The sequence below is a fragment of the Carica papaya genome, chromosome 8 (genome assembly GCF_054855325.1).
Source record: "Carica papaya isolate Zhongbai chromosome 8, ASM5485532v1, whole genome shotgun sequence".
Taxonomy (NCBI): Eukaryota; Viridiplantae; Streptophyta; class Magnoliopsida; order Brassicales; family Caricaceae; genus Carica; species Carica papaya.
In genome coordinates, this window is record NC_142316.1 from 21,613,743 (window position 1) to 21,634,908 (window position 21,166).

General features: G+C 45.5%; 3 non-coding genes and 41 pseudogenes across 3 annotated transcripts; all 44 read right to left on the bottom strand.

Annotated features, from left to right (window-relative positions):
* Nucleotides 1–154: 154 nt before the first annotated feature.
* Nucleotides 155–273, bottom strand: LOC148252183 (5S ribosomal RNA; annotated as a pseudogene).
* Nucleotides 274–829: 556 nt separating this feature from the next.
* On the bottom strand, nt 830–948 carry LOC148252184 (5S ribosomal RNA; annotated as a pseudogene).
* A 206-nt stretch (nt 949–1,154) lies between these two features.
* LOC148252185 (5S ribosomal RNA) lies at nt 1,155–1,273 on the bottom strand (annotated as a pseudogene).
* A 201-nt stretch (nt 1,274–1,474) lies between these two features.
* LOC148252186 (5S ribosomal RNA) lies at nt 1,475–1,593 on the bottom strand (annotated as a pseudogene).
* A 559-nt stretch (nt 1,594–2,152) lies between these two features.
* LOC148252187 (5S ribosomal RNA) lies at nt 2,153–2,272 on the bottom strand (annotated as a pseudogene).
* Nucleotides 2,273–2,478: 206 nt separating this feature from the next.
* LOC148252188 (5S ribosomal RNA) lies at nt 2,479–2,597 on the bottom strand (annotated as a pseudogene).
* An 858-nt stretch (nt 2,598–3,455) lies between these two features.
* On the bottom strand, nt 3,456–3,574 carry LOC148252189 (5S ribosomal RNA; annotated as a pseudogene).
* A 205-nt stretch (nt 3,575–3,779) lies between these two features.
* Nucleotides 3,780–3,898, bottom strand: LOC148252190 (5S ribosomal RNA; annotated as a pseudogene).
* Nucleotides 3,899–4,460: 562 nt separating this feature from the next.
* On the bottom strand, nt 4,461–4,579 carry LOC148252191 (5S ribosomal RNA; annotated as a pseudogene).
* Nucleotides 4,580–4,785: 206 nt separating this feature from the next.
* On the bottom strand, nt 4,786–4,904 carry LOC148252192 (5S ribosomal RNA; annotated as a pseudogene).
* Nucleotides 4,905–5,464: 560 nt separating this feature from the next.
* Nucleotides 5,465–5,583, bottom strand: LOC148252193 (5S ribosomal RNA; annotated as a pseudogene).
* A 235-nt stretch (nt 5,584–5,818) lies between these two features.
* On the bottom strand, nt 5,819–5,937 carry LOC148252194 (5S ribosomal RNA; annotated as a pseudogene).
* A 205-nt stretch (nt 5,938–6,142) lies between these two features.
* On the bottom strand, nt 6,143–6,261 carry LOC148252195 (5S ribosomal RNA; annotated as a pseudogene).
* Nucleotides 6,262–6,497: 236 nt separating this feature from the next.
* On the bottom strand, nt 6,498–6,616 carry LOC148252196 (5S ribosomal RNA; annotated as a pseudogene).
* Nucleotides 6,617–7,176: 560 nt separating this feature from the next.
* Nucleotides 7,177–7,295, bottom strand: LOC148252197 (5S ribosomal RNA; annotated as a pseudogene).
* Nucleotides 7,296–7,502: 207 nt separating this feature from the next.
* LOC148252198 (5S ribosomal RNA) lies at nt 7,503–7,620 on the bottom strand (annotated as a pseudogene).
* A 206-nt stretch (nt 7,621–7,826) lies between these two features.
* LOC148252199 (5S ribosomal RNA) lies at nt 7,827–7,945 on the bottom strand (annotated as a pseudogene).
* Nucleotides 7,946–8,490: 545 nt separating this feature from the next.
* LOC148252200 (5S ribosomal RNA) lies at nt 8,491–8,609 on the bottom strand (annotated as a pseudogene).
* Nucleotides 8,610–8,814: 205 nt separating this feature from the next.
* On the bottom strand, nt 8,815–8,933 carry LOC148252201 (5S ribosomal RNA; annotated as a pseudogene).
* A 205-nt stretch (nt 8,934–9,138) lies between these two features.
* LOC148252202 (5S ribosomal RNA) lies at nt 9,139–9,257 on the bottom strand. The gene has a single exon (XR_015815346.1). It is a non-coding gene; the product is annotated as a 5S ribosomal RNA (ribosomal RNA).
* A 545-nt stretch (nt 9,258–9,802) lies between these two features.
* Nucleotides 9,803–9,921, bottom strand: LOC148252203 (5S ribosomal RNA; annotated as a pseudogene).
* A 207-nt stretch (nt 9,922–10,128) lies between these two features.
* LOC148252204 (5S ribosomal RNA) lies at nt 10,129–10,247 on the bottom strand (annotated as a pseudogene).
* Nucleotides 10,248–11,118: 871 nt separating this feature from the next.
* LOC148252205 (5S ribosomal RNA) lies at nt 11,119–11,237 on the bottom strand (annotated as a pseudogene).
* Nucleotides 11,238–11,444: 207 nt separating this feature from the next.
* Nucleotides 11,445–11,563, bottom strand: LOC148252206 (5S ribosomal RNA; annotated as a pseudogene).
* Nucleotides 11,564–11,769: 206 nt separating this feature from the next.
* On the bottom strand, nt 11,770–11,888 carry LOC148252207 (5S ribosomal RNA). Its single transcript, XR_015814785.1, has one exon. It is a non-coding gene; the product is annotated as a 5S ribosomal RNA (ribosomal RNA).
* Nucleotides 11,889–12,750: 862 nt separating this feature from the next.
* LOC148252208 (5S ribosomal RNA) lies at nt 12,751–12,869 on the bottom strand (annotated as a pseudogene).
* A 206-nt stretch (nt 12,870–13,075) lies between these two features.
* On the bottom strand, nt 13,076–13,194 carry LOC148252209 (5S ribosomal RNA; annotated as a pseudogene).
* Nucleotides 13,195–14,072: 878 nt separating this feature from the next.
* LOC148252210 (5S ribosomal RNA) lies at nt 14,073–14,191 on the bottom strand (annotated as a pseudogene).
* Nucleotides 14,192–14,402: 211 nt separating this feature from the next.
* LOC148252211 (5S ribosomal RNA) lies at nt 14,403–14,521 on the bottom strand (annotated as a pseudogene).
* A 206-nt stretch (nt 14,522–14,727) lies between these two features.
* LOC148252212 (5S ribosomal RNA) lies at nt 14,728–14,846 on the bottom strand (annotated as a pseudogene).
* A 562-nt stretch (nt 14,847–15,408) lies between these two features.
* LOC148252213 (5S ribosomal RNA) lies at nt 15,409–15,527 on the bottom strand (annotated as a pseudogene).
* A 205-nt stretch (nt 15,528–15,732) lies between these two features.
* On the bottom strand, nt 15,733–15,851 carry LOC148252214 (5S ribosomal RNA; annotated as a pseudogene).
* A 528-nt stretch (nt 15,852–16,379) lies between these two features.
* LOC148252215 (5S ribosomal RNA) lies at nt 16,380–16,498 on the bottom strand (annotated as a pseudogene).
* A 560-nt stretch (nt 16,499–17,058) lies between these two features.
* Nucleotides 17,059–17,176, bottom strand: LOC148252216 (5S ribosomal RNA; annotated as a pseudogene).
* A 206-nt stretch (nt 17,177–17,382) lies between these two features.
* On the bottom strand, nt 17,383–17,501 carry LOC148252217 (5S ribosomal RNA; annotated as a pseudogene).
* Nucleotides 17,502–17,707: 206 nt separating this feature from the next.
* LOC148252218 (5S ribosomal RNA) lies at nt 17,708–17,826 on the bottom strand. The gene has a single exon (XR_015815573.1). It is a non-coding gene; the product is annotated as a 5S ribosomal RNA (ribosomal RNA).
* Nucleotides 17,827–18,032: 206 nt separating this feature from the next.
* On the bottom strand, nt 18,033–18,151 carry LOC148252219 (5S ribosomal RNA; annotated as a pseudogene).
* Nucleotides 18,152–18,358: 207 nt separating this feature from the next.
* On the bottom strand, nt 18,359–18,477 carry LOC148252220 (5S ribosomal RNA; annotated as a pseudogene).
* A 206-nt stretch (nt 18,478–18,683) lies between these two features.
* On the bottom strand, nt 18,684–18,802 carry LOC148252221 (5S ribosomal RNA; annotated as a pseudogene).
* Nucleotides 18,803–19,335: 533 nt separating this feature from the next.
* LOC148252222 (5S ribosomal RNA) lies at nt 19,336–19,454 on the bottom strand (annotated as a pseudogene).
* Nucleotides 19,455–19,660: 206 nt separating this feature from the next.
* Nucleotides 19,661–19,779, bottom strand: LOC148252223 (5S ribosomal RNA; annotated as a pseudogene).
* A 530-nt stretch (nt 19,780–20,309) lies between these two features.
* LOC148252224 (5S ribosomal RNA) lies at nt 20,310–20,428 on the bottom strand (annotated as a pseudogene).
* A 206-nt stretch (nt 20,429–20,634) lies between these two features.
* Nucleotides 20,635–20,753, bottom strand: LOC148252225 (5S ribosomal RNA; annotated as a pseudogene).
* A 206-nt stretch (nt 20,754–20,959) lies between these two features.
* Nucleotides 20,960–21,078, bottom strand: LOC148252226 (5S ribosomal RNA; annotated as a pseudogene).
* Nucleotides 21,079–21,166: the final 88 nt, after the last annotated feature.

Sequence of the window (21,166 nt, forward strand, 5' to 3'; positions counted from 1 at the left end):
CCGTCATTTGTTTCCTGGTGCGTTCACACTTTACCTCTCCTTCTTATTCTAATATCAATTAAAATGTCCCTGCGTCTTGACTCACATTTATTTATAAACCAGCAGACCATAGTTCCAGTCGCGCGTAACGTCGAACGACCTGTCTAAAAAAAAATTGGTGCGACACGAGAACTTCCAAGGAGGTCACACATCCGAGTACTACTCTCGCCTAAGCACACTTAACTGCATAGTTCTGATGGGATCCGGTGCATTAGTGCTGCTATGATCGCACCTGTTTAATTTTGCGCTGCAAATACATACACTCCTCCTTTCTTCCCCTCCCCGCATTTGTTTCCTTGTGCGTACGCACTGCACCTCCCACTCTCGTTCAAATATCAAGTAAAATACCACGGCACCGTGACTCACATTGGCGAATAAACCTGCGGAACATAATTCAAGTCGCGCGTAACGTCGAAAGAATTATCTGCAAAAAAATGGGTGTAACACGAGGACTTCCCAAGAAAATGGGTGAAATATAAGGACTTCGCAGGAGGTCACCCATCCTAGTACTACTCTCGCCCAAGCATCCTTAACTGCGGAGTTCTAATAGAATCCGTTGCATTAGTGCTGGTATGATCGCTCATGTTTCATTCTGCGCTGTAAATACATACACTCTTTCTCCTTCCATCCCCCCTCCCGTCATTTGTTTCCTTGTGCATGCACTCTGCATCTCTCCTTTTCGTTCTAATATCCAGTAAAATGTCCCGGCACTGTGACTCACCTTTGCGAATGAACCAGCGGTTCATAATTCCATTCGCGCGTAACGTCGAATGACCCATCCGAAAAAAAATGGGTGCAACACGAGGACTTCCCAGGAGGTCATCCATCCAAGAACAACTCTCGCCCAAGCACACTTGACTGCGGAGTTCTGATGGGATCCGGTGCATTAGTGCTGGTATGATCGCACCTGTTTCATTTTGCACTGCAAATACATACACTCATTCTCCTTTCTTCCCCCTCCCGTCATTTGTTTCCTGGTGCGTTCAAACTTCACCTCTCCTTCTTATTCTAATATCAATTAAAATGTCCCTGCGTCTTGACTCACATTTATTTATAAACCAGCAGACCATAGTTCCAGTCGCGCGTAACGTCGAACGGCCTACCTGAAAAAAAAATGGGTGCAACACGAGAACTTCCCAGGAGGTAACCCATCCTTGAACTACTTTCCCCAAAGCACAATTAACTGCGGAGTTCTTATGGGATCCGGTGCATCTGTACTGGTATGATCGCACATGTTTCATTTTGTGCTGGAAATACATACACTCCTTCCCTCCCCCTTCCCATCATTAGTTTCCTTGTGCGTGCACTCTGCATCTCTCATTCTCGTTCTAATATCAAGAAAAATGGGACGGTACCGTGACTCACCTTTGCGAATGAACCAGTGGTTTATAATTCCATTCGCGCATAATATCGAACGACCCATCCAAAAAAAAAATGGGTGTAACACGAGGACTTCCCAGGAGGTCACCCATCCGAGTAATACTTTCGCCCAAGCACATTTAACTGCGGAGTTCTGATAGGATCCGGTGAATTAGTGCTGGTATGATCACACATGTTTCATTTCGCGCAGCAAATACATACACACCTTCTCCTTCCCTCTTCCCTCCCATCATTTGTTTCCTTATACGTTCACACGGCACCTCTCCTTCTCGTTCTAATATCGATTAAAATGCCCCTATTTCTTGACTCATATTTGCATATAAACCAGCGGACCATAGTTTCAGTCGCGCGCAACGTCAAACGACCCGTCTGAAAAAAAATTAGTGCGGCACGAGGACTTCCCAGGACGTCACCCATCCGAGTACTACTCTCGCTCAAGCACACTTAATTGCGGAGTTCTCATGGGATCCGGTGCATTAGTGCAGGTATGATAACACGTATTTAATTTTGCGCTGCAAATACATACACTCCTTCTCCTTTCTTCCCCCTCCCGTCATTTGTTTCCTTGTGCGTGCGCACTGCACCTCCCGTTCTCATTCAAATATCAAGTAAAATGCCATGGTGCCGTGACTCAATTTGCGAATAAACCTGCAGACCATAATTCAAGTCGCGCGTAACGTCGAAAGAATCATCTGCAAAAAAATGGGTGCAACACGAGGACTTACCAAGAAAATGGATGAAATATAAGGACTTCGCAGGAGGTCGCCCATCCTAGTACTACTCTCGCCCAAGCACCCTTAACTTGCGGAGTTCTGATAGAATCCGGTGCATTTGTGCTGGTATGATCGCACCTGTCTCATTTGGTGCTGAAAATACATACACTCCTTCTCCTTCCATCGCCGCTCCCGTCATTTGTTTCCTTGTGCGTGCACTCTGCATCTCTCATTCTCGTTCTAATATCAAGTAAAATGCCCAGGCACCGTGACTCACCTTTGCGAATGAACCAGCGGTTCATAATTCCCTTCGCGCATAACGTCGAACGACCCATCCAAAAAAAAATGGGTGCAACACGAGGACTTCCCAGGAGGTCACCCATCTGAGTACTAATCTCGCCCAAGCACACTTAGCTGCGGAGTTCTAATGGGATCCGGTGCATTAGTGATGGTATGATCGCGCCTGTTTCATTTTGCGCTGCAAATACATACACTCCTTCTCTTTTCTTTCTCCTCCCGTCATTTGTTTCCTTGTGCGTTCACACTTTACCTCTCCTTCTCGTTCAAATATCCATTAAAATGCCCTTGCGTCTTAACTCACATTTGCGTGTAAACCAGTGGACCATAGTTCCAGTTGCGCGTAACGTCGAACGACCCATCTAAAAAAAAAATGGGTGCAACACGAGAACTTCCCAGAAGGTAACCCATCCTTGTACTACTTTTGCTAAAGCACACTTAACTGCGGTGTTCTTATGGGATCTGATGCATTTTTGCTGGTATGATCGCACAAGTTTCAATTTGTGCTGAAAATACATACACTCCTTCTCCTTCCCTCCCCCCTCCCATAATTTGTTTTCTTGTGCGTTCACACTGCACCTCTCCATCTCGTTCTAATATCGATTAAAATGCCCATGCTTTTTGACTCACATTTGCATATAAACAAGTGGACCATAGCTCCAATCGCGCGTAACGTCGAACGACCCGTTTCAAAAAAAATTGGTGCGACACAAGGACTTCCAAGGAGTTCACCCATCCGAGTACAACTCTCGCCCAAGCACACTTAACTGCAGAGTTAAGATGGGATCCAATGTATTAGTGCTGGTATGATCGCACATGTTTAATTTCGCGCTGTAAATACATACACTCCTTATCCTTTCTTCCCTCTCCCGTCATTTGTTTCCTGGTGCGTTCACAATTCACCTCTCCTTCTGGTTCTAATATCAATTAAAATGCCCATGCGTCTTGACTCATATTTGCGTATAAACCAGCGAACAATAGTTCCAGTCGCGCGTAACGTCGAACAACCTATCTGGAAAAAAAAAATGGGTGCAACACGAGAACTTCCCAGGAGGTAACCCATCCTTGTACTACTTTCGCCAAAGTACACTTAACTACGGAGTTATGATGGGATCCAGTGCATTTGTGCTGGTATGATCACACCTGTTTCATTTCGTGCTGAAAATACATACACTCCTTCTCCTTCCCTTCTCCATCCCGTCATTTGTTTCCTTGTGCGTTCACACTGACCTCTCCTTCTCGTTCTAATATTGATTAAAATGCCATTGCTTCTTGACTCACATTTGCGTATAAACCAGCGGACCATAGTTCCAGTCGCGCGTAACGTCGAACGACACGTCTGAAAAAAAATTAGTGCAACACGAGGACTTCCCAGGAGGTCACCCACCCGCGTACTACTCTCGTCCAAGCAAACTTAACTGCGGAGTTCTGATGAGATCCAGTGCATTAGTGCTGGTATGATAGCACCTGTTTAATTTCTCGCTGCAAATACATACACTCCTTCTCCTTTAATCCCCCTTCCGTCATTTGTTTCCTTGTGCGTGCGCACTGCACCTCCCGTTCTCGTTCAAATATCAAGTAAAATGCCACGGCTCCGTGACTCAATTTGCGAATAAACTTGCGGACAATAATTCAAGTCGCGCACAACGTCGATATAATCATCTGCAAAAAAATGGGTGCAACACGAGGACTTCCCAAGAAAATGGGTGAAATATAAGGACTTCGCAGCAGGTGACCCATCCTAGTACTACTCTCGCCCAAGCACCCTTAACTTGCAGAGTTTTGGTAGAATCCGTTGCATTAGTGCTGGTATGATCACAACTGTTTCATTTCGCGCTGCAAATACATACACTCCTTCTCATTTCTTCCCCCTCCCTTCATTTGTTTCCTGGTGCGTTCTCACTTCACCTCTCCTTCTCGTTCTAATATCAATTAAAATGCCCCTGCGTCTTGACTCACATTTGCGTATAAACCAGCGGACCATAGTTCCAGTCGCGCGTAACATCGAACGACCCATCTGGAAAAAAAAAATGGGTGCAACACGAGAACTTCCCAGGATGTAACCCATCCTTGTACTACTTTCACCAAAGCACACTTAACTATGGAGTTCTGATGGGATCCAGTGCATTTGTGCTTGTATGATCGCACCTGTTTCATTTCGTGCTGAAAATACATAAACTCCTTCTCCTTCCCTCTCCCCTCCCATCATTTGTTTTCTTGTGCGTTCACAGTGCACCTCTCCTTCTCGTTCTAATATCGATTAAAATGCCTCTGCTTCTTGACTCACATTTGAGTATAAACAAGCGGACAATAGTTCCAGTCGCGCGTAACGTCGAACGACACGTCTAAAAAAAAATTGGTGCGACACGAGGACTTCCTAGGAGATCACCCATCCGAGCACTACTCTCGACCAAGCACACTTAACTGCGGAGTTCTGATGGGATCCGGTACATTAGTGCTGGCATGATCGCACCTGTTTAATTTCGCGCTGCAAATACATACACTCCTTCTCCTTTCTTCCCCCTCCCGTCATTTGTTTCCTTGTGTGTGCGCTATGCACCTCCCGTTCTCGTTAATATATCAAGTAAAATTCCACGGCGCCGTGACTCATATTTGCGAATAAACCTACGGACCATAATTCAAGTCGCGCGTAATATCGAAAGAATCATCTGCAAAAAAATGGGTGCAATACGAGGACTTCCCAAGAAAATAGATAAAATATAAGGACTTCGCAGGAGGTAAACCATCCTAGTACTACTCTCGCACTAGCACCCTTACCTGCGGAGTTCTGATAGAATCCGTTGCATTAGTGCTGGTATGATCGCACCTGTTTTATTTCGTGCTAAAAATACATGCACTCCTTCTCCTTCCATCCCCCCTCCCATCATTTGTTTCCTTGTGCGTTCACACTGCACCTCTCCTTCTCGTTCTAATATCGATTAAAATGCCCCTGCTTCTTAACTCACATTTGCGTATAAACCAGCGGACCATAGCTCCAGTCGGGCGTAACGTCGAACGACCCCTCTGAAAAAAAATTGGTGCGACACGAGGACTTCCGAGGAGGTCACCTATCTGAGTACTACTCTCAACCATGCACACTTAACTCCGGAGTTCTGATGGGATCCAGTGCATTTGTGCTGGTATGATCGCACCTGTTTAATTTTGCACTGCAAATACATACACTCCTTCTCCTTTCTTCCCCCTCTCGTCATTTGTTTCCTTGTGTGTGCGCACTGCACCTCCCATTCTGGTTAATAAATCAAGTAAAATTCCACGGCGCCATGACTCACATTTGCGAATAACCCTACGAACCATAATTCAAGTCGCGCGTAACATCGAAAGAATCATCTGCAAAAAAATGGGTGCAAGACGAGGACTTCCCAAGAAAATGGGTGAAATATAAGGACTTCGCAGGAGGTAACCCATCCTTGTACTACTCTCGCGAAAGCACACTTAAATGCGGAGTTCTGATGGGATCCGGTGCATTTGTGCTGGTATGATCGCACCTGTTTTATTTCCTGCTGAAAATACATACACTCCTTCTCCTTCTATCCCCCTCCCATCATTTGTTTCCTTGTGCGTTCACACTGTACCTCTCCTTCTCGTTCTAATATTGATTAAAATGCCCCTACTTCTTGACTCACATTTGCGTACAAACCAGCGGACCATAGCTCCAGTCACCCGTAATTTCAAACGACCCATCTGAAAAAAAATTTGTGCGACACGAGGACATCCGAGGAGGTCACCCATCCGAGTACTACTCTCGCCCAAGCACAGTTAACTACGGAGTTCTGATGGGATCTGGTGCATTAGTGCTAGTATGATCGCACCTATTTAATTTCTCGTGGCAAATACATAAAATCCTTCTCCTTTCTTCCCCCTCCCGTCATTTGTTTCCTTGTGCGTTCACACTGCACCTCCTGTTCTCGTTCAAATACAAAGTAAAATACCACGGCGTCATGACTCACATTTGCGAATAAACCTGCGGACCATAATTCAAGTCGCGCGTAACGTCGAAAGAATCATCTGAAAAAAAAATGGGTGCAACACGAGGACATCCCAAGAAAATGGATGAAATATAAGGACTTCCCAGGAGGTCACCCATCCTAGTACTACTCTCGCCCAGGCACCCTTAACTGCGGAGTTCTGATGGGATCCGGTGCATTAGTGCTGGTATGATCGCACCTGTTTAATTTCGCACTGCAAATACATACACTCCTTCTCCTTTCATCCCCCTCCTATCATTTGTTTCCTTGTGTGTGCGCACTGCACCTCCTGTTCTCGTTCAAATATCAAATAAATGCCACGACGCTGTGACTCACATTTGCGAATAAACCTGCGGACCATAATTCAAGTCGCGCGTAACATCGAAAGAATCATCTGCAAAAAAATGGTTGCAACATGAGGACTTCCGAAGAAAATGGGTGAAATATAAGGACTTCGCAGGAGGTCACCCATCCTAGTACTACTCTCACTCAAGCACCCTTAACCGCTGAGTTCTGATAGAATCCGTTGCATTAGTTTTGGTATCATCGCTCATGTTTCACTCTGCGCTGCAAATACATACACTCTTTCTCCTCCCATCCCCCCTCCCGTCATTTGTTTCCTTGTGCGTGCACTCTGCATCTCTCCTTCTCGTTCTAATATCAAGTAAAATGCCCCGGCACCGTGACTCACCTTTGCAAATGAACCAGCGATTCATAATTCCATTCGCGGGTAACGTCGAATGACCCATCCGAAAAAAAAATGGATGCAACACGAAGACTTCCCAAGAGGTCACCCATTCGAGTACTACTCTCGCCCAAGCACACTTAACTGCAGAGTTCTGATGAGATCCGGTGCATTAGTGCTGGTATGATCGCACTTGTTTCATTTCGCGCTGCAAATACATAAACTCTTTCTCCTTTCGTCCCCCTCCCGTCATTTGTTTCCTGCTGCGTTCACACTTCACCTCTCCTTCTTGTTCTAATATCAATTAAATGCCCCCTGCGTCTTGACTCACATTTGTGTATAAACCAGCGGACCATAGTTCCAGTCGTGCGTAACATCGAACGACCCATCTGAAAAAAAAAATGGATGCAACACGAAAACTTCCCAGGAGGTAACCCATCCTTGTATTACTTTCGCCAAAGCACATTAACTGCGGAGTTCTGATGGGATCCGGTGCATTTGTGCTAGTATGATCGCACTTGTTTCATTTCGTGCTAAAAATACATACACTCCTTCTCCTTCCCTCCCCCCTCCCATCATTTGTTTCCTTGTGCGTTCACACTGCACCTCTCCTTCTCATTCTAATATCGATTAAAATGTCCCTACTTCTTGACTCACATTTGCCTATAAACCAGCGGACCATAGTTCCAGTCGCACGTAACGTCGAGCAACCCGTCGGAAAAAAAATTGGTGCGACATGAGGACTTCCATAGAGGTCACCCATACGAGTACTACTCTCACCCAAGCACACTTAACTGAGGAGTTTTGATGGGATCCGGTGCATTAGTGCTGGTATGATCGCACCTGTTTAATTTCGCGCTACAAATACATACACTCCTTCTCCTTTCTTCCCCCTCCCATCATTTGTTTCCTTGTGCGTGCGCACTGCACCTCCCGTTCTCATTCAAATATCAAGTAAAATTCCATGGTGCCGTGACTCACATTTGCGAATAAACCTGCGGACCATAATTCAAGTCGCACGTAACTTCGAAAGAATCATCTGCAAAAAATGGGTGCAACAGGAAGACTTCCCAAGAAAATGGGTGAAATATAAAGACTTCGCAGGAGGTCACCCATCCTAGTACTACTCTCGCCCAAGCACCCTTAATTTGCGGAGTTCTAATAGAATCCGTTGCATTAGTGGTGGTATGATCGCTCATGTTTAATTCTGCGCTGTAAATCATTCCATCGCCCCTCCCGTTATTTGTTTCCTTGTGCGTGCACTCTGCATCTCTCATTCTCATTCTAATATCTAGTAAAATGCCCCAGCACCGTGACTCACCTTTACGAATGAACTAGCGGTTCATAATTCCATTCGAGTGTAACGTCGAACGACCCATCCAAAAAAAAGTGGGTGCAACACGAGGACTTCCCAGGAGGTCACACATCAAAGTTGTACTCTCGCCCAAGCACACTTAACTTTGAAGTTCTGATGGGATCCGGTGCATTAGTGCTGGTATGATCGCACCTGTTTCATTTCGCACTGCAAATAGTTACACTCCTTCTCCTTTCTTCCCCCTCCCGTCATTTGTTTCCTGCTGCATTCACACTTCACCTCTCCATATCGTTCTAATATCAATAAAAATGCCCCTGCATCTTGACTCACATTTGCGTATAAACAACTGGACCGTAGTTCCAGTCGTGCGTAACATCGAACGACCCATCTAAAAAAAAAAGGGTGCAACACGAGAACTTCCCAGGAGGTAACCCATCATTGTACTACATTCGCCAAAGCACACTTAACTGTGGAGTTCTGATGGGATCCGGTGCATTAGTGCTGGTATGATCGCACCTGTTTCTTTTTGCGCTGCAAATACATACACTCCTTCTCCTTCCCTCCCCCTTCCATTATTTGTTTCCTTGTGCGTTCACACTGCATCTCTCCTTCTTGTTCTAATATCAATTAAAATGCCCCTGCTTCTTGACTCAAATTTGCGCATAAACAAGCGGACCATAGTTCCAGTCGCGAGTAACGTCGAACGACCTGTCTAAAAAAAAATTTGTGCGAAACAAGGACTTCCCAGGAGGTCACCCATCCGAGTACTACTCTCGCCCAAGCACACTTAACTGCGGAGTTCTGATGGGATCCGGTGCATTAGTGCTGATATGATCGCACCAGTTAGTTTTGCACTGCAAATACATACACTCCTTCTCCTTTCTTCCCCCTCTCGTCATTTGTTTCCTTGTGCGTGCGCTCTGCACCTCCCGTTCTCGTTCAAATATCAAGTAAAATTCCATGGCGCCGTGACTCACATTTGCGAATAAACCTGCGGACCATAATTCAAGTCGCGCGTAACTTCGAAAGAATCATCTGCAAAAAAATGGGTGCAACACGAGAACTTCCCAAAAAAATGGGTGAAATATAAAGACTTCGCAAGAGGTCACCCATCGTAGTACTACTCTCGCCGAAACACCCTTAATTTGCGGAGTTCTGATAGAATCTGTTGCATTAGTGCTGGTATGATCGCTCATGTTTAATTCTACGCTGCAAATCATTCCATTCCCCCTCCCGTTATTTGTTTCCTTGTGCGTGCACTCTACATCTCTCATTCTCATTCTAATATCTAGTAAAATGCCCTGGCACTGTGACTCACCTTTACGAATGAACCAGCGGTTCATAATTCCATTTGAGTGTAACGTTGAACGACCGATCCGAAAAAAAGTGGGTGCAACACGAGGACTTCCCAGGAGGTCACACATCCGAGTAGTACTCTCGCCCAAGCACACTTAACTGCGGAGTTCTAATGGGATCCGGTGCATTAGTGCTAGTATGATCACACCTGTTTCATTTCGCGCTACAAATAGATACACTCCTTCTCCTTTCTTCCCCCTCCTGTCATTTGTTTCCTGGTGCATTCACAATTCGCCTCTCCATATCGTTCTAATATCAATTAAAATGCCCCTGCGTCTTAACTCACATTTGCGTATAAACAACCGGACCGTAGTTCAAGTCGTGCGTAACGTCGAACGACCAATCTGAAAAAAAAAAAGGGTGCAACACGAGAACTTCCCAGGAGGTAACCCATCATTGTACTACATTCGCCAAAGCACACTTAACTGCGGAGTTCTGATGGGATACGGTGCATTTGTGCCGGTATGATCGCACTTGTTTCTTTTCGCGCTACAAATACATACACTCCTTCTCCTTCCCTCCCCCCTCCCATTATTTGTTTCCTTGTTCGGTCATACTGCACCTCTCCTTCTTGTTCTAATATCAATTAAAATGCCCCTGCTTCTTGACTCAAATTTGCGCATAAACAAGCGGACCATAGTTCGAGTCGCGCAAAACGTCGAACGACCTGTCTAAAAAAAAATTTGTACGACACGAGGACTTCCCAGGATGTCACCCATCCGAGTACTACTCTCGCCCAAGCACACTTAACTGCAAAGTTCTGATGGGATCCGGTTCTTTATTGCTCGTATAATCGCACCTGTTTAATTTCACGCTGCAAATACGTACACTCTTTCTCATTTCTTCCCCCTCTCGTCATTTGTTTCCTTATGCGTGCGCACTGCACCTCCCGTTCTCGTTCAAATATCAAGTAAAATTCCATGGCGCCGTGACTCACATTTGCGAATAAACCTGCGGACCATAATTCAAGTCGTGCGTAACTTCGAAAGAATCATCTGCAAAAAAATGGGTGCAACACGAGGACTTCCCAAGAAAATGGGTGAAATATAAAGACTTCGCAGGAGGTCACCCATCCTAGTACTACTCTCGCCCAAGCACCCTTAATTTGCGGAGTTCATATAGAATCCGTTGCATTAGTGCTGGTATGATCGCTCATGTTTAATTATGCGCTGCAAATCATTCCATCGCCCCTCCCGTTATTTGTTTCCTTGTGGGTGCACTCTGCATCTCTCCTTCTCATTCTAATATCTAGTAAAATGCCCCGGTACCGTGACTCACCTTTACGAATGAACCAGCGGTTCATAATTCTATTCTAGCGTAATGTCGAACGACCCATCCGAAAAAAAGTGGGTGCAACACGAGGACTTCCCAAGAGGTCACACATCCGGGTAGTACTCTCGCCCAAGCACACTTAACTGCGGAGTTCTGATGGGATCCGGTGCATTAGTGCTGGTATTATCGCACCCGTTTCATTTCGCGCTGCAAATAGATACACTCCTTCTCCATTCTTCCCCCTCCCGTCATTTGTTTCCTGGTGCGTTCACACTTCACCTCTCCATATCGTTCTAATATAAATTAAAATGCCCCTGCATCTTGACTCACATTTGCGTATAAACCAGTGGACCATAGTTCGAGTCGCGCGTAACGTCGAATGACCCATCTGAAAAAAAAAATTGGTGCAACACGAGAACTTCCCAAGAGGTAACCCATCCCTGTACTACTTTCGCCAAAGCACACTTAACTGCGGAGTACTGGTGGGATCCGGTGCATTTGTACTGGTATGATCGCACTTGTTTCATTTCGTGCTGAAAATACATCCACTCCTTCTCCTTCCCTCCCCCCTCCCATCATTTGTTTCCTTGTGCGTTCACACTGTACCTCTCATTCTCGTTTTAATATCGATTAAAATGCCCCTACTTCTTCACCCATATTTGCGTATAAACAAGCGGACCATAGTTCCAGTCGCGCATAACATCAAACGACCCGTCTGAAAAAAAATTGGTGCGACACGAGGACTTCCCAGGAGGTCACCCATTCGAGTAATACTCTCGCCCAAGCACACTTAACTTCGGAGTTCTGATGGGATCCGGTGCATTAGTGCTGGTATGATCGCACCTATTTAATTTCGCGCTGCAAATACATAAACTCCTTCTCCTTTCTTCCCCCTCCCATCATTTGTTTCTTCGTGCGTGCGCACTGCACCTCCCGTTCTCACTCTAATATCAAGTAAAATGCCACGGCACCGTGACTCACATTTACGAATAAACCTGCGGACCATAATTCAAGTCGTGCATAACGTTGAAAGAATCATCAGCAAAAAAATGAGTGCAACACGAGGACTTCCCAAAAAAATGAGTGAATTATAAGGTCTTCGCAGGAGCTCACCCAAACAGCCATAACTTGCGGAGTTCTGATAGAATCCGTTGCATTAGTGCTGGTATGATCGCTCATGTTTTATTCTGTGCTGCAAATACATACACTCTTTTTCCCTCCATCCCCCATCCCGTCATTTGTTTCCTTGTGCGTGCACTCTGCATCTCTCCTTCTCATTCTAATATCAAGTAAAATGCCTCGGCACTGTGACTCACCTTTGCGAATGAACCAGCGGTTCATAATTCCATTCGCGCGTAACGTCGAACGACCCATCCGAAAAAAAAATGGGTGCAACACGAGGACTTCCCAGGAGGTCACCCATCCGAGTATTACTCTCGCCCAAGCAAACTTAATTACGGAGCTCTGTTCGGATACGGTGCTTTAGTGCTGGTGTGATCGCACCTGTTTCATTTTGCGCTGCAAATACATACACTCCTTCTTCTTTCTTCCCCCTCCCATCATTTGTTTCCTGGTGCGTTCACACTTTACCTCTCCTCGTTCTAATATCAATTAAAATGCCCCTGCGTCTTCACTCACATTTGCGTATAAACCAGCAGACCATTATTCCAGTCGCCCGTAACGTCGAATGGCCCATCTGAAAAAAAATGGGTGCAACACGAGAACTTCTCAGGAGGTAACCCATCCTTGTACTACTTTCGCCAAAGCACACTTAACTGCGGAGTTCTGATGGGATCCGGTGCATTTGTGCTGGTATGATCGCACCTGTTTCATTTCGTGCTGAAAATACATACACTCCTTCTCCTTCCCTCCCCCCTCCCATCATTTGTTTCCTTGTGCGTTCACACTGCGCCTCTCCTTCTCGTTCTAATATCGATTAAAATGTCCCTGCTTCTTGACTCACATTTGCATATAAACCAGTGGACCATAATTCCAGTTGCGTGTAACGTCGAACGACCCGTCTGAAAAAAAATTGGTGCGACACGAGGACTTTCAAGGAGGTCACCCATTCGAGTACTACTCTCGCCCAAGCACACTTAACTGCAAAGTTCTGATGGGATCCGGTTCTTTATTGCTCGTATAATCGCACCTGTTTAATTTCACGCTGCAAATACGTACACTCTTTCTCCTTTCTTCCCCCTCTCGTCATTTGTTTCCTTGTGCGTACACACTGCACCTCTCATTCTTGTTTAAATATCAAGTAAAATGCTTCGGCGCTGTGACTCACATTTGTGAATAAACCTGCGCACCATAATTAAAGTCGCGCGTAACATCGAAAGAATCGTCTGCAAAAAAATGGGTGCAACACGAGGACTTCACAAGAAAGTGGCTAAAATATAAAGACTTCGCAAGAAGTAACCCATCCTAGTACTACTCTCGCCCATGCACCCTTAAATTGCGGAGTTCTGATAGAATCCGTTGCATTAGTTCTGGTATGAGCGCTCATGATTCATTCTTCGCTGCATATACATACACTCTTTCTCCTTCCATCCCCCCTTCGGTCATTTGTTTCCTTGTGGGTGCACTCTGCATCTTTTCTTCTCGTTCTAATATCAAGTAAAATGCCCCGGCACCGTGACTCACCTTTACGAATGAACCAGCGGATCATAATTACATTCGCGAGTAACGTCGAACAATCCATCCGAAAAAAAATTGGTGCAACACGAGGACTTCCCAGGACGTCACCCATCCGAGTACTACCCTCGCCAAAGCACACTTAACTGTAGAGTTCTGATGGGATCCGGTGCATTTATGATCGCTCATGTTTCATTATGCGCTGCAAATACATACACTCTTTCTCCTTCCATCCCCATCCCGTCATTTGTTTTCTTGTGCGTGCACTCTAAATCTATCCTTCTCGTTCTAATATCAAGTAAACTTACTCGGCACCGTGACTCACATTTACGAATGAACCAGCGGTTCATAATTCTATTCCCGTGAAACGTCGAATAACCCATCCGAAAACAAAATTGGTGCAACACGAGTACTCCCCAGCAGGTCACCCATCCGAGTACTACTCTCGCCCAAGCATACTTAACTGCGGAGTTCTAATGGGATCCGGTGCATTAATGCTGGTATGATCGCTCCTGTTTCATTTCGCGCTACAAATACATACACTCCTTCTCCTTTCTTCCCACTCCCGTCATTTGTTTCTTGGTGCGATCACACTTCACCTCTCCTTCTCGTTATAATATCAATTAAAATGCCCCTGCATCTTGACTCACATTTGCGTATAAACCAGCAGACCATAGTTCCAGTCGCGCGTAACGTCGAACGGCCCATCTGAAAAAGAAAGAAAATGGGTGCAACATGAGAACTTCCCAGGAGGTAACCCATCCTTGTACTATTTTCGCCAAAGTACACTTAACTGCGTAGTTCTGATGGGATCCGGTGCATTTGTGCTGGTATGATCGCACCTGTTTCATTTTGTGTTGAAAATACATACAATCCTTCTCCTTCCCTCCCTCCTCCCATCATTTGTTTACTTGTGCGTTCACACTGCACCTCTCCTTCTCGTTCTAATATCGATTAAAATGCCCCTGCTTCTTGACTCACATTTGTGTATAAACAAGTGGACCATAGTTCGAGTCGCACGTAACGTCAAACGACCCGTCTGAAAAAAAATTTGTGCGACACGAGGACTTCCCAGGAGGTCACCCATCTGAGTACTACTCTCGCCCAAGCACAATTAAATACATAGTTTTGATGGGATCCGGTGCATTAGTGTTGGTATGATCGCACCTGTTTAATTTTCCGCTGCAAATACATGCATGCCTTTTCCTTTTTTCCCCCTCCCGTCATTCGTTTCCTTGTGCGTGCGCACTGCACCTCCTGTTCTCGTTCTAGTATCAAGTAAAATGTCACGACGCCGTGACTCACATTTGCGAATAAACCTGCGGACCATAATTCAAGTCGCGCGTAACATCGAAAGAATCATCTGCAAAAAAATAGGTGCAACACGAGGACTTCTTAATAAAATGGGTGCAATATAAGGACTTCGCAGGAGGTCACCCATCCTAGTACTACTATCGCCCAAGCACCCTTAACCGCGGAGTTCTGATAGAATCCGTTGCATTAGTGCTGGTATGATCGCTCATGTTTCATTTTGCGCTGCAAATACATACAGTCTTTCTCCTTCCATCCCCCCTCCCATCATTTGTTTCCTTGTGCGTTCACACTTCACCTATCTTTCTCGTTCTAATATCAATTAAAATGCCCCTGTGTCTTGACTCACATTTGCGTATAAACCAGTGGACCATAGTTCCAGTCACGCGTAACGTCGAACGGCCCATCTGAAAAAGAAAATGGATGCAACACGAGGACTTCCCAGGAGGTCACCCATCCAAGTACTACTCTCGCCCAAGCTCACTTAACTGTGGAGTTCTAATTGGATCCGGTGAATTAGTGCTGGTGTGATCGCACTTGTTTCATTTCGCGCTGCAAATACATACACTCCTTCTCATTTATTCCCCCTCCCGTCGTTTGTTTCCTGGTGCGTTCACACCTCACCTCTCCTTCTCGTTCTAATATCATTTAAAATGCCCCTGCGACTTAACTCATATTTGCGTATAAACCAGCGTACCTTAGTTCTAGTCGTGCGTAACGTCGAACGACCCGTCTGAAAAAAAATTAGTGCGACACGAGGACTTCCAATGAGGTCACGCATCCGAGTACTAGTCTTGCCCAAGCACACTTAACTGCAGAGTTCTGATGGGATCCAGTGCATTAGTGCTGGCATGATCGCACCTGTTTAGATTCGCGCTGCAAGTACATACACTCCTTCTCCTTTCTTCCCCCTCCCGTCATTTGTTTCCTGGTGCGTTCACACTTCACCTCTCCTTCTCGTTCTAATATCAATTAAAATGCCCCAGCATCTTGACTCACATTTGCGTATAAACCAGCGGACCATAGTTCCAGTCGCACGTAACGTCGAACGACCCATCTGAAAAAAAAAGGGTGCAACACGGGAACTTCCCAGGAGGAAACCCATCCTTGTACTACTTTATCCAAAGCAAACTTAACTGGAGTTCTAATGGGATCCGGTGCATTTGTGCTGGTATGATAGCACGTGTTTCATTTCGTGCTTAAAATACATACACTCCTTATCCTTCCCTCCCCCCTCCCTTCATTTGTTTCCTTGTGCGTTCACACTGCACCTCTCTTTCTCGTTTTAATATCGATTAAAATGCCCCTGCTTCTTGACTCACATTTGCGTATAAACCAGCGGACTATAGTTCCAGTCGTGCATAACATTGAACGACCCGTTTGAAAAAAAATTGGTGCGACACGAGAACTTCCCAGGAGGTCACCCATCCGAGTACTACTCTCGCCAAAGCACAATTAACTGCGGAGTTTTGATGGGATCCGGTGCATTAGTGCTGGTATGATCCAACCTATTTAATTTTGTGCTGCAAATACATACAATCCTTCTCCTTTCTTCCCCCTCCCGTCATTTGTTTCTTGTGCGTGCGCACTGCACCTCCCGTTCTCGTTCAAATATCAAGTAAAATGCCACGGCACCATGACTCACATTTGCGAATAAACATGCGGACCATAAATCAAGTCGCGCGTAACGTCGAAAGAATCATCTGCAAAAAAATGAGTGCAACACGAGGACTTCCCAAGAAAATTGGTGAAATATAAGGACTTCGCAGGAGGTCACCCATCCTAGTACCACTCTCGCCCAAGCACCCTTAACTTGTGGAGTTCTGATAGAATCCGTGGCATTAGTTCTGGTATGATCGCTCATGTTTCATTATGCGCTGCAAATACATACACTCTTTCTCCTTCCATCCCCCCTCCCGTCATTTGTTTCCTTGTGCGTGCACTCTGCATCTCTCATTCTCTTTCTAATATCAAGTAAAATGCCTCGGTTCTGTGACTCACCTTTGCGAATGAACCAGCGGTTCATAAATCCATTCGTTCGTAACGTCGAACGACCCATCCGAAAAAAAATGGGTGCAACACGAGGACTTCCCAGGAGGTCACCCATCCGAGTACTACACTCGCCCATGCACACTTATCTATGGAGTTCCGATGGGATCCGGTGCATAGTGCTAGTATGATCGCACCTGTGTCATTTCGCACTAAAAATACATACACTCCTTCTCCTTTCTTCCCCCTCCCGTCATTTGTTTCCTGGTGCGTTCACACTTCACCTCTCCTTCTCGTTCTAATATAAATTAAAATGCCCTTGCGTCTTGACTCACATTTGCTTATAAACCAGCGGACAATAGTTCCAGTCGCCCGTAACGTCGAACGACCCATTTGAAAAAAAAATGGGTGCAACACGAAAACTTCCCAGGAGGTAACCCATCTTTGTACTACTTTCGCCAAAGCACACTTAACTGCGGAGTTCTGATGGGATCTGATGCATTTGTGCTGGTATGATCACACCCGTTTAATTTCGTGCTGAAAATACATACACTCCTTCTCCTTCCCTCCTCCCTCCCATAATGTGTTTCCTTGTGCGTTCACACTACACCTCTCATTCTCGTTCTAATATAGATTAAAATGCTCCTACTTCTTGACTCACATTTGCGTTTAAACCAGCAGACCATAGTTCTAGTCGTGCGTAAAGTCGAATGACCCGTCTGAAAAAAAATTAGTGCGAAACGAGGACTTCCCAGGAGGTCACCCATCCCAGTACTAGTCTCGCCCAAGCAAACTTAACTGCAGAGTTCTGATGGGATCTGGTGCATTAATGCTGGTATGATCGCACCTGTTTAATTTCGCGCTGCAAATACAAACACTCCTTCTCCTTTCTTCCCCCTCCCGTCATTTGTTTCCTTGTGCGTGCGCACTGCACCTCCCATTCTTGTTCAAATATCATCTAAAATGCCCCTATGTCTTGACTCACATTTGCGTATAAACCAGCGGACCATAGTTCCAGTCGCGCGTAACGTTGAACGACCCATCTGAAAGAAAAATGGGTGCAACACGAGAACTTCTCAGGAGGTAACCCATCCTTGTATTACTTTCGCCAAAGAAAACTTAACTGCGGAGTTCTGATGGGATCCGGTACATTTGTGCTGGTATGATCGCACCTGTTTCATTTCGTGCTGAAAATACATACACTCTTTCTCCTTCCCTCCCCCCTCCCATCATTTGTTTCCTTGTGCGTTCACACTGCACCTCTCCTTCTCGTTCTAATATCGATTAAAATGCTACTACTTCTTGACTCACATTTGCGTTTAAACCAGCAGACCATAGTTCTAGTCGTGCGTAAAGTCGAATGACCCGTCTGAAAAAAAAATTGGTGCGAAATGAGGACTTCTCACGAGGTCACCCATCTCAGTACTAGTCTCGCCCAAGCAAACTTAACTGCGGAGTTCTGATGGGATCCGGTGCATTAATGCTGGTATGATCGCACCTGTTTAATTTCGCGCTGCAAATGCAAACACTCCTTCTCCTTTCTTCCCCCACCCGTCATTTGTTTCCTTGTGCGTGTGCACTGCACCTCCCGTTCTTGTTCAAATATCAAGTAAAATGCCCCTATGTCTTGACTCACATTTGCGTATAAACCAGCGGACCATAGTTCCAGTCGCGCGTAACGTCGAACGACCCATCTGAAAGAAAAATTGGTGCAACACAAGAACTTCTCCGGAGGTAACCCATCCTTGTATTACTTTCGCCAAAGCAAACTTAACTGCGGAGTTCTGATGGGATCCGGTGCATTTGTGCTGGTATGATCGCACCTGTTTCATTTCGTGCTGAAAATACATACACTTCTTCTCCTTCCCTCCCCGCTCCCATCATTTGTTTCCTTGTGCGTTCACACTGCACCTCTCCTTCTCGTTCTAATATCGATTAAAATGTCCGTGCTTCTTGACTGACATTTGCCTATAAACCAGCGGACCATAGTTGCAGTCGCGCGTAATGTCAAACGACCTATCTGTAAAAAACTTGGTGCGACACGAGGACTTCCCAAGAGGTAACCCATCCTTGTACTACTTTCGCCAAAGAAAACTTAACTGTGGAGTAATGATGGGATTCGGTGCATTTGTGCTAGTATGATCGCACCTATTTCATTTTGTGCTGAAAATACATACACTCTTTCTCCTTCCCTCCCCCCTCCCATCATTTGTTTCCTTGTGCGTTCACACTGCACCTCTCCTTCTAGTTCTAATATCGATTAAAATGCTCCTACTTCTTGACTCACATTTGCGTTTAAACCAGCAGACCATAGTTCTAGTCGTGCGTAAAGTCGAATGACCCGTCTGAAAAAAAAAATTGGTGCGAAATGAGGACTTCCCAGGAGGTCACCCATCCCAGTACTAGTCTCGCCCAAGCAAACTTAACTGCGGAGTTCTGATGGGATCCGGTGCATTATTGCTGGTATGATCGCACCTGTTTAATTTCGCGCTGCAAATGCAAACACTCCTTCTCCTTTCTTCCCCCTCCCGTCATTTGTTTCCTTGTGCGTGCGCACTGCACCTCCCGTTCTTGTTCAAATATCAAGTAAAATGCCCCTATGTCTTGACTCACATTTGCGTATAAACCAGCGGACCATAGTTCCAGTCGCGCATAACGTCGAACGACCCATCTGAAAGAAAAATTGGTGCAACACAAGAACTTCTCCGGAGGTAACCCATCCTTGTATTACTTTCGCCAAAGCAAACTTAACTGCGGAGTTCTGATGGGATCCGGTGCATTTGTGCTGGTATGATCGCACCTGTTTCATTTCGTGCTGAAAATACATACACTTCTTCTCCTTCCCTCCCCGCTCCCATCATTTGTTTCCTTGTGCGTTCACACTGCACCTCTCCTTCTCGTTCTAATATCGATTAAAATGTCCGTGCTTCTTGACTGACATTTGCCTATAAACCAGCAGATCATAGTTGCAGTCGCGCGTAATGTCAAACGACCTATCTGTAAAAAACTTGGTGCGACACGAGGACTTCCCAGGAGGTAACCCATCCTTGTACTACTTTCGCCAAAGAAAACTTAACTGCGGAGTAATGATGGGATTCGGTGCATTTGTGCTAGTATGATCGCACCTGTTTCATTTTGTGCTGAAAATACATACAATCCTTCTCCTTCCCTCCCCCCTCCCATCATTTGTTTCCTTATGCGTTCACACTGCACCTCTCATTCTCGTTCTAATATCAATTAAAATGCCCCTGCTTTTGACTCACATTTGTCTATAAACCAGCTGACCATAGTTCTAGTCGTGCGTAACGTCGAACGATCCGTTTGAAAAAAAATTGGTGCGACACAAAAAATTCCCAAGAAGTCCCCTAACCGAGTACTACTCTCACCCAAGCACACTTAACTGCAGAGTTCTGATGGGATCCGGTGCATTAGTGCTGGCATGATCGCAACTGTTTAACTTCGCGCTGTAAATACATACACTCCTTCTCCTTTCTTCCCCCTCCCGTCATTTGTTTCCTTGTGCGTGCGCACTGCACCTCTTGATCTCCTTCAAATATCAAGTAAAATACCATGGCGCCGTGACTCACATTTGCGAATAAATCTACAGACCATAATTAATGTCGCGCGTAACGTCGAACGGCCTATCTGAAAAAAAAATGGGTGCAACACAAAAACTTCCCAGGAGGTAACCCATCCTTGTACTACTTTCACCAAAGCACACTTAACTGCGGAGTTCTGATGGGATCCGGTGCATTTGTGCTTGTATGATCGCACCTGCTTAATTTTGTGCTGAAAATACATACACTCCTTCTCCATTCCTCCCCCCTCCCATCATTTGTTTACTTGTGCGTACACACTGAACCTCTCCTTCTCGTTCTAATATCGATCAAAATGCCTCTACTTCTTGACTCACATTTGCGTATAAACCAGATGACCATAGTTTCAGTCGCGCGTAACGTTGAACGACCCGTCTGAAAAAAAATTGGTGCGAAACGAGGACTTCCCGAAAGGTCACCCATCCGAGTACTACTCTCGCCCAAACACACTTAACTGCAGAGTTCTGATGGGATCCGGTGGATTAGTGTTGGTATGATCGTACCTGTTTAATTTCGTACTGCAATACATACAATTCTTCTCCCTTCTTTCCCCTCCCATCATTTGTTTCCTTGTGCGTGCGCACTGCACCTCC